Source organism: Bacillus rossius, chromosome 7 (assembly GCF_032445375.1).
Source record: "Bacillus rossius redtenbacheri isolate Brsri chromosome 7, Brsri_v3, whole genome shotgun sequence".
NCBI lineage: Eukaryota > Metazoa > Arthropoda > Insecta > Phasmatodea > Bacillidae > Bacillus > Bacillus rossius.
This window is the reverse complement of record NC_086335.1, coordinates 61,392,927-61,403,618: the sequence shown is the minus strand read 5'-3', so window position 1 is coordinate 61,403,618 and position 10,692 is coordinate 61,392,927.

The window sequence follows — 10,692 nt, the reverse complement described above, 5'->3', positions numbered from 1 at the left end:
TTTTTTCATCTGTAAGCGCAGCAGTCCCAGAACCTCGCGACCTTCTGCAACCACACTAGTAGGCATTAGGCTCCATTATGCTCCATCATGCTTCATTAAGTCTCAATGAAATATATTTAATACGAGGTCTCCTAACTACGTGACTTACTTTAGTTGTAGTGCCTACCTCTTATGTTTTACGTCTAATATAATATGACCTTTAAAAACATGAGAAGAGGTCCATTGCAAGTTCGTTTCATAAGTCCTCCTATCCCATATGCTGCGCCCTTGCCGTGGCCCGCTCCCGAAGAAGTTCCATGTATGTAGTTCAGTTAGAATTGTAATTTTCACATATTTTGCACATCAGAATATAATTGGTTTCATTTCGTTTATGTCTGGTACAGGAAAAAAAAAGGCTGTGAATATATATTTTTGTTTAACTTCCCGTCAATAGCGGAATCATTGTAAATGATTAACATAGTAAGCTTGGCCATGCAGTCCAAGGCATTGGAATATAAATTAGCCACGGACTATGGTATAAAACTATAACAGCATTTATCCTAAGTGATTCGGGGAAAACAAAAATTAACGTTAATCGTAATGGCAGAAACTGAATCCGAACCGAGGTCCTCATAAATGCGAGCCCGGAGTCCTGTCACTGCGCCACTCTGCTTCACGCGTGCGTACTCCAGTTCTGGTTCGTTGTGCAGCCCGGCGGCTGACAAGTCTGGACGTCTCGTGATGTTTGCTCGCGAACGCTCGCTACCACGTGAAGTTTGTGAGCGATGTTCGTTCGCGAACCCTCGCGGCCATGAGAAATTGTTAGGGACCGGAAAAATTCGCGGGTTCAATTACCTGCAGGATGAACTCCATAGTTCTACGTACACTCGGTCAAATGTCACCCACTGATTGGCTGCTGTCGTGTGAGACGTTCCAGCGTAGCAGCCTGTGATTCGATAAAGCTTTGGTCGGGTGTTTCTCATTGGCCCAGCGTCATCCAGGTGATTTGTGAGCCAATGGCAGAGGCAGCACTGAGGTATATTTTAGCCTATCGCGAAATTTTCCGGTCTCTAGAAATAGTTCACAGGGACGGATGCATACTTGACATTGAAGTTTTATACGATGAGTGACACAGTAGTTTTCCCGCGCCAACTGTCACGTGACGAGGGTGTGCTGGGTCCTATACCAGCCCACTCCAGCACGAGTCAAATATTCACGAGAACCGAGTGGGCCGCCAGGTGGTTCGGAGCCCTTTGTGATCTCGGAGTCCCCGTCGACCTAAACCTCTGTGCTGGACCGTGTGACGTGAATTAGTAATTTGTTACAGGTGCGGCTGATTCGTAAAAGAAAAAAAAAAAGAAAAATTCCAAAATGGTATATTTCCTACTAAATCCAAAAAAAAAAAAAATTATTATCATTCTCACCAAAAAATGTAATAATTTTGAAAGCAAAGCAAATAGTAAGTAAGTGGTCCTATCGCCTGTCGACTGTCGTTCCTCCAAAAGAAACGAAAGTCCACCTTCCCAACACGCGTAAAATAATCAAATTCAACTATGTTCCCAAATGACCAGTAGTGACCGAAATCGCATTTGATTAAAAACAAACGTGAAATTGAAAGCAGAGATTAAAAGGAATAAACTATTAGTTTTGTTGGTGATTAATATTTTTTACAAAAGATAATTTGTAAAAAAAAAATATATTGCAAGGATAATTACAAGAAATTCTATAATCGCAAAATGTTTAACAAAATATGGCAGGTGCTCTATCCCCCCCCCCCCCTTTTTCCATGCAAATTAAAATTCTGCGTACGCTACTTCATTGTGGTATTTTAAGTATTTTTTCCGATAGTTTAACGTTTTAACGGTTGGCACATAAGGTTAGATCAGTGGTTCCCAACCGTTTAGTGGTTCATCTCCCCTTTCTGGAGGTTGACTAACACCTATCCCCCCCCCCCCTTTTTTTTTCAATTTCATTGTATGCCTAATTTTAATTTGAAGTAAACTGTAAAATGTAAAAAAAAAGTTTTATTTATTTAAACATTTAAACAATTTTATTACCGTATATAAAAACAATCAAAGGAGTTTTATCCAGTCACTCTTAAATAAAACATAAAAAAATTAAAATGTACATTTTTTACAGATTTATTTTTAAGAACAAAGAACTAAGATCATTGACATACATTAAAAAAACAGGAGTTCGTGTTTTCATTTTTAAATTGGAATCTGGAAAAATTAAGAAAGTTGAAAGTTAAAATTTGAAAAAATTATTCAAAGAACTTTATTAACACCAGAAACAACTGTAGCAATCATTCAAGGTTAATTGAAAGTTTTAAAACTATGTTATTTTTTTTTATTTTACATTTTCAATTGCTGCCTTGTGGATTTCAGTTACAGCTTGAATATCCGGCTTTATGTTCGTCAAGTTCTGACGCAAGTTTCCTTTTAGGAAAATGTCCAACTTATTTCTTTGTTTTGTGAGGAGCTGAACAACAGAACTAAATCCTTTCTCAACTAAATATGTTGACGGAAACGAGATGAGAAGTGGTTCGTTTTTCCCCACAGTTGTGGATAAGTGTCCATAAGCTTCACCCATGCTAACTCGTAACCGCTCTGCTTGAAAATGATTTTCGCCTCACAGTCATACATCAGATCTAGAAACTCCGTCTACAAAGAGTTATCAATCTTATCCACAGCTTCAAACGAAAACGGATCTAGAATCCAATCCGGAATTTGTAACTGGGTCAAATCTTGATTCCATGTCATTTTTTAACTGGTCAAGGTGATCGGTAAAAAGTAGGATTTTGTCTTCTGGGAGTTCAGGAATCTCGTTATCTGACAGAGAACACTTTTTAAGGGTCGAAAACTGAATCAGCTCTGTACGGCCAATATTTACCTTGTGAATATCAAACTTGACGATGAATGATGAAATAATTCCTTTGGTCTTGATAAGGTTCATCTTGTTTCCTTGAAGCCTTATATTGACTTCGTTCATTTTTTTTTTTCAAAAATATCTGTAAGGTACGCAAGTTCATACTTGTGTTGCTTCAAATTCTCACTTAAAACAGGATCAGACGTGTCGAGAAACTCGATAACCGTGTCAAATAATTCTAAGAAACGGCGCAAACAGTTTCTTTTGGAAAGCCACCTCACAGCCGTATGTAGAAGCAAGCGTTCGAATTCCTCATCATTTTCATGGCATAGTTGTCGGAACAAACGGTCATTGAGGGGATTAGCTTTGATCTTGTTGACACCAGCAATAACCAGTTGTAGGGTTTCATTACAAGATTACCACTCAATTTTTTCGCAGCTAAGTGTTGACGATGAATGACACAGTGAATAGTGATGACCTCTGGCACTTCTTTCTTAAGGTGGGCTAGAAACCCAGCATGACGACCTGACATGGCAGGAGCACCGTCTGTTGCGCAAGCACTCGCGTTTTTTAGAGGAATCTCTTTTTCCTCAAAATAACCTTGCACCGCTTTAAAAATCGACGATCCCTTCGTATCAGTTATCAAAGTTCTAGCAAACAATATTTCCTCGGTAATTTAAGCAGAAAAGACACGCACAAAAAATTATGGTGAGGCACACAAAGACTGGTGAAGACTGAAGACGAATGTAGATCAATGGCAAGTGTGTTGTGATACCAGGAGGGGGAGGGGGTTTAGTCACCAGTCAGCCACGCTGAGCAACAACAGGTGGGTGACTGTGGTGAGGGGTGAGTGCAGTGAACTCGCCGGCTAAGAATAGCTAGCGACAATGCTATACGGCAACTTGTACTGTACAGTATTATTTTAATTTTTCCCCCTTTGAATACTCATCGCCCCCAAATCGCCCATCCCCCCCCCACTTATTTATTGCCCCCCTGAAAACCCAAATCGCCCACTTGGGGGCGATCGCCCCCAGGTTGGGAACCACTGGGTTAGATTATCTGCGTGCATTAAAATCGCTAAACGCCATTTTGTAGGGTAACAAAATATATATACGTTAATTTTTTTCGTTGCAGCCCCTGAAGTAACAAATTACTCGTACCTGTAACTTTAACCTGATTAATTTTTTTCCCCTCTCTCTCTCTCTCTCTCTCTCGCGTGTACCTCCCGGGCGGTCGGTTGATGAGCGAGAGTCGAGAAAGTTCCTCTGACCAGGAGGTGAGGGTCAGCTCCTGTGGTTCAATGTCGGCCCCTGCAACTCTCCCTGCTGGTTCTTCCCCTTCCCCCTTCACCCGCTCTCTCCCGGGACTGGCAGAAAGTGTAAACACTCGTCGCACCCGGTGGCCGCCCCAGTTCGCTGACGTGGCGGCCACTCGTCGTCTCGAGGCTGGCCGACCACACGTAGCGTCGTCCGGCCTGCGGTGCGAAGGGGGTTCTGGGTTTGGGTCCCGGGCGTACCGTACACACGCTGATGTTTGATTACGATTTGATAACGAGGTTTCGAACGAGGACGACAAATTGACCGTTTTTGGCTGTTGGCGACCAGCTGTAGGCCACTCAACACACAAAAAAAAAATTGGTTCTCTGTAAAGTCGGTTTACGGACGATAGTTTAACGTGACAACGTCATAACAAAACATTGATGAAATGATTGCATTCTTTTATGAATAAAATTGAATCGTTTTTATTGAATTATCACTATTTTGTATAGATACAAAGAAGAAGTGAAATGAAATCTGCAATTTAATTGATAAATTTACTTTTATTTGCACTCATTAATTCAAATATGTTTATTATTTAACGAACAGATTATTTTAACTATAACGTTTATGCATGTTTGCTATTTAACTTCTTCCAATCTGCGTTATTCTGTTAAGGATAGGACGATGATAGGAAAAGTAGGAAACGAATGGGAGTGTTTCAAGTTTAATGTGCCTCGAAAAAGTCAAATCGATGGTTGTTCCAATCGAGTGGAAGAGAGATAATTGTGGCGCAAGCGTACAATGAGCGTAACGGGACAAAGCGTAACGGGACAATGAGTCATCCTTTTTGTGCGTGCAGCCGGCGTTCATCGATTTATTAGACGTTGTCACGTCAAAAAAGTCGTTTAGCCTTGGCCAGTGTCGGTTTATTCGAGTCGAATTCGAATACAAACCATCGAAGTATTCTTTTATGCGAATATGGAATTCCGAATAGCAAGAGTGCCGGGGGGGATTGGGGGGGGGGAATGAAAAGTGAGTGAACCTTTCAGTACTCGCAAGAGGTGTGTACATCTAACCTCGGTAACGAGTTATTTCGTGTGTTCTCGCGTTTCAGTGTTTTCCAACTACATTTCTTAACGAGAATCACTCGTAGTTTACTCGCACGCCGCTAGAATTCGCTGCCGGAACAGTTTCGTCGACTAGCCAATCATTCCATTTGCCGACCGAATTTTTAAACTATAATAATGAAACGGCTACGATAAAAGCGAGAAAAATATATTAAACCCCTGTTTTCGATCTGATTTTCGACAAGTAATTGTATTAAAATACTGTCCATGTTGTTAAAGTTCACCAAACAGTTAATACCACAAAGTTTCCCTTTGTCTTTGTGAACATTGGTTCGCGCCAACCGCCGCAGATGGCAGCACCGTGGTTTCACATTTACGTTCCATGCGACTTCCGTTCCATTCACAAAATTACTCCTACCACATGCCGACCACCGGGAGCTAAGAATTTACACATAAAAAAAAGTTTCGTATTAAAAAACTTAACGTCCTGGTTGAAAACTACGTGTTTTTACAGAAATAATATTTTTAGAAATAAAAGTTATGCACCTATAAATATCATTATTTTTTAACCAATACATAACAAAGGTTTTTAACTTAAATTTAACCGTCAATAATACTTCAAGAAAATATATACCGACATACAACCACTCACTGACTGATACACACTTAATTCAAATATTTTATGTACAAAAGCAATATATATATATATATATATATATATATATGTTGGATTGAGCTTTTTTATAACATGGTGGAAAGATAATACTAAAAACTAAAACGCTACAAAACTACAAAAAATATTTCTGCAAAACTCCGTTCCCCCGGAGAAACCCCCGGAATGGCCACCGCATGGGGAGCCCAAGAAAAGCAACGGGCTCCCCATTTGGAAGCCACCTGGAAGGTTTTTTTCTGTTCCACCCACCGTTTCTTTGGTAGCCTGACTTGTTACAAGGGATTGTATTCCTACCAGACAAAATGCCACCATTTTGTCTGGGCAATCCGCCTTGGAGGAGCCGGGGCGCGAACCCGGGTCCTACAAGTCACAAGGCAGGCGCTCTACCCCAGAACCAGAGTGGTAGAGCGGATACTTGCAGTCTTCTTAACACTGACATCATGTTATTCCACGAGTTTATTGTAGCTTCATATGTCATTAACACGTGGAGTACGTGCAGTAACATCTAACCTCGGTAACAAACAAATTTGTGTTCTTATGTTGTTCGTTCAGCATGAATTATGTAATTTCATAGCAGTGAAATATAATTTGTATAACTAGTCTGGAAATATTTTAGTTAATTTCCTGCAAACCAACTTACAGTCCCGCTGTAACAATAATTTCGCATTATCATTCTTAACGTGCTTGACTACCCTTCTAGTTTGTGAAACAGAATTTTGTACTTTTAACAGATTCAACCAAAAATATTCAGTTTTTAATTAGTTTTTGCTTAAACTCTGTGATATTTATTAAGGGACTTCCTAATAAAATTTGTTATTGAAACCTGTATTTGCGTCTTGAAATTTCTTTTGCGTATAATATAAATAAAAATGCGAATTTGTCATTAAAGATGTAAAATTTTATAATTTAACTTGTAGTTTTTATTAAAATAAATAAATTGCTTGAAAAGCGATTTTTATAGCTTTCCTGCGCATTTCACACAAATAAGAAATTAGAAAAATATGCACTAGTTGTCTCAGATATTCTTTCCGAGAAAAAAGAAACAAGCATGAGTTCACGTGTAAAACACATTCAGCGATATGCGAGGTTCTTTTACTAAGCAGTCCCGTTTACAAGAACGCATTTACTAATTAACACTTGTGTTAATATACATTGCAGGAGTAAAAGCGAGAAAAAGAAAATTCTGGGAAAATGTTTATATATTGTACTTGCGTGCGTGATTAGGAAAACTCTTCACGAAGGTATACAAGGTAGTACTTTTAATTATAACAAACCGGGTGGTATAAATGTGGCAACAGCGTTCGCCTGCATAAAATTTTCTGCCTGGTATGAGATCTGTGGGCCGGCTGAACTGGCTCGGAGATTGACGTAGTTCGTGAGGAAAGCAAGAGATGGCGCTAGTAGTGACACTAAACGGCTAGCAGCGTCTGCTTCACGCACGGCTGGTTTCGCAGAGCTGAGAAGAAAACTGAAGCTAAAATCAAAGTTAATACTTTTTAGCTTCGCCTGGAAGTCAACACAAGTTATTCCTAAAGCCAATCAGCTTGGAAACGCATTTTGTGGTAATTTTTATTTTCCAAAGTTTTTTTTTAAATTTATTTATTTATGTCTCCTTCAAAGTAGGTACCTATTTCGAAGTCAAATACGTATTCAATGCTTAAAAAAAAAAGTTTTACTGTAAATCAAATTTATTTAGGAACTGAAAGCGTTATCGATGCCAATGAAATGGTAAGTAGAAATAAATTGTGCGTTAACCACTGAGTGTTCTATGGGGTTCAAGGTCAAGGTTGTTTGAGAGGGGGCGCGAAAGACTGCCACACTGGAAAACTACCATAATGTCCGAATTCCGCCTGGCCTCTTCGAAAACTGCCGTAAGTTAAAATAACGAGACGGAATTCTACCATTTTTTCTTATACACTCCATGGAATTCTCTCGAAGTAATGTATAGAATACTCGGTAGGTAGCGCTGTCAACCCTTCAGCTGTTTCTCAGGTTAACTTTAAAGCCTACTGATGACGCTTCTGACTGTCATAGTTGCAATCACAAATCACCGCATAGATCACGCACTAGTATAAACAAATGTTTCCAAAAATGTGGAATAGAAAACAGCACTGTATTCTTATTACAACGATTTGTAAAAAAAAAATTGTCCTGTTTTGACGGAGGTGACGGAAAAGTACCATGATGGAAAATTGCCATAACCTAAGAGGGCAATGAGGAAAACGGCCGTACTCGTAAAATCGTACTGTAACTAGCTTCATAGAATTTACTTTTTTTTTCCCCACACTGGATTAGTAAAAATAATTGTAGATCATTATTTAATGAGTACAAATCCAACGCAAATATTCAATTTCTTATGTAATTTTTTCAACTCAGATATTAAGGTTTTTAATATCCATATTAAATTATTTAAAGTCTACAAATGTATTTGTAAGATTCTGAAATGGGGGGAAAATATTTTTGTGTAGTGTAAAAGGCACAGGCTCTCTAGGGGAGACATAGGCTCGTATATCGAATGTTGGTGGGCTTTGCACAGGCTTGTAGTCTTTCAAATATAATCTATGCTGAAGTTTTTATATTAGAAAATAAAAAAAAATATTACTATGCGTAACATATTATCTTGCTTCATCAAAACTGTCAGATCAAATTGAAGTTCAGTTTTTTGTGCATTACAGCACCTACGAAACACACGTATAAATAAAAATTGATGAAGTTAATGTTAACTAATTGGTTACTTTACAAAATCTTTACAAAAATCTTAAACAGAAACTAAAATTGTGTCTACAATATAAATATGTAGATTGCAAAAGTTTTACCAATGAATATTTGTAGATTATTCAAAAGCAGTTATAATGTTTTACACATTTTATAGTTAATAATGGTTCTGTAATTGCAAGTTTGAATTCTTAATCTAAACCGAGATATTATATCTGAACCATCAACATTTATGCTAATAGTATCATCTACATTTTGGTGGGGAAAAAAAAAAAAAACAACTTCGCATCCAATACAACTCGAAGGTCTTAAAAGAGGACGCCACGTTTAATGTCATGTGATAATTCTGATTACTTGAATTAGTTTGTTTTACTAAAGGTTATACAATACAGTTGGAATATCATTTATTAAATATTAAAGAGAAGTTGCGATAAACTACTAATTTGTGGAACACCTAATACCATTAAATTGCATTTGCAAATTTGACTGAAAAGCGTCTATTCGTAAGATAATTTAAACATATATATACCACGCATTGCTTGACGACGCCTAAAATTGATAATTATTTAATAATAAGATTGTGTTGGAAAGTATCAAAGGCTTTGTTCATTTTGAAATAAAAATATTTTATTTATGTCTGGATGGTACACACATATATATCAAGCGTGTGTTAAAGACAAACTTCCTGATTGAAAACTATGTGGTTTTACAGAAATAATATTTTTAGGAATAAAATTAATGTCCTACCTATAAATATTATAATTTCTAAAATACTACATAACAAAGATTTTTGACTTAAATTTAACCGTCAATAATACTTCAAGAAAATATATACCGAAAAATGGTTGAACACCTAACATCGGTATACAACCACTCACTGACTGATACACACTTAATTCAAAAATTTTATGTACAAAAGCAAAAAATATATATGTTGGATTGAGCTTTTTTTATAGCATGGTGGAATGGTAATGCTACAGTTACTAAAAACTAAAAAGATACAAAACTACAAAAAATATTTTTGCAAAACTCCGTTCCCCCGGAGAAACCCCCGGAATGGCCACCGCATGGGGAGCCCAAGAAAAGAAACGGGCTCCCCATTTGGAAGCCACCTGGAAGGTTTTTTTCTGTTCCACCCACCGTTTCTTTGGTAGCCTGACTTGTTACAAGGGATTGTATTCCTACCAGAGAAAATGCCACCATTTCGTCTGGGCAATCCGCCTTGGAGGAGCCGGGGCGCGAACCCGGGTCCTACAAGTCACAAGGCAGGCGCTCTACCCCAGAACCAGAGTGGTAGAGCGAACACTTGCAGCCTTCTTAACACTGATATGATATTCCACGAGTTTACTGTAGTTTAGTGTGTAATCAACACGTGCAGTAGGTAACACCTAACCTCGGTAACGAACAAATTTATGTGTTCTTATGTTGTTCGTTCAGTATGAATTATGTGATTTCATAACAGTGAACAGTTGTTTAACTAGTCTGGAAATATTTTAGTTGATTTCCTGCAAACCAACTTAACAGTCCCGCTGTACAATAATTATATAGAAATATAGACTAGTAAAAAAATATGTAAGATGGTAAAGTTATTTTTAAATAAATGTTAGATATTAAAAGAGTGTGTTAGTTAAAAAAATATATGTGTGTGCTTACAAGCATGAAGTTATTGAATAAACATTTTATTAATTTGTTTTTAAAGCCACAGAAAAGTTAACTTTTTATATAACTGTTAGCTTTCTTTTGTTTTACCGTGTTTAATATGTGCAGCTAATACTGGAAATATATTCAAACAACTGTTTGCCAATAGGTGTTTACAAAATCTTCAATTAAGTACTAAATCTATGATAGTGTTCGAGATGTCAAATTAAAAGATATATTTTCATTCTGACATCGCCGGAATTTCAGGTAATGATAGTACTGACCTTAAAACGATCAGTTTGTGAAGACTAAGAATTTAGATGACACTAGTTTTGTGATATTTGCTTACTTATTTATAAATAATAACATTATTTGAATACAAATATATTATATTGGAACTTGCAGTACTCCTGAGTACATAATTTGGAATTAGCATACCCCAGGGTTAAGCAGGAGCATATATGAGAGTTTAGCAGGAGCATAAATGTTTTAT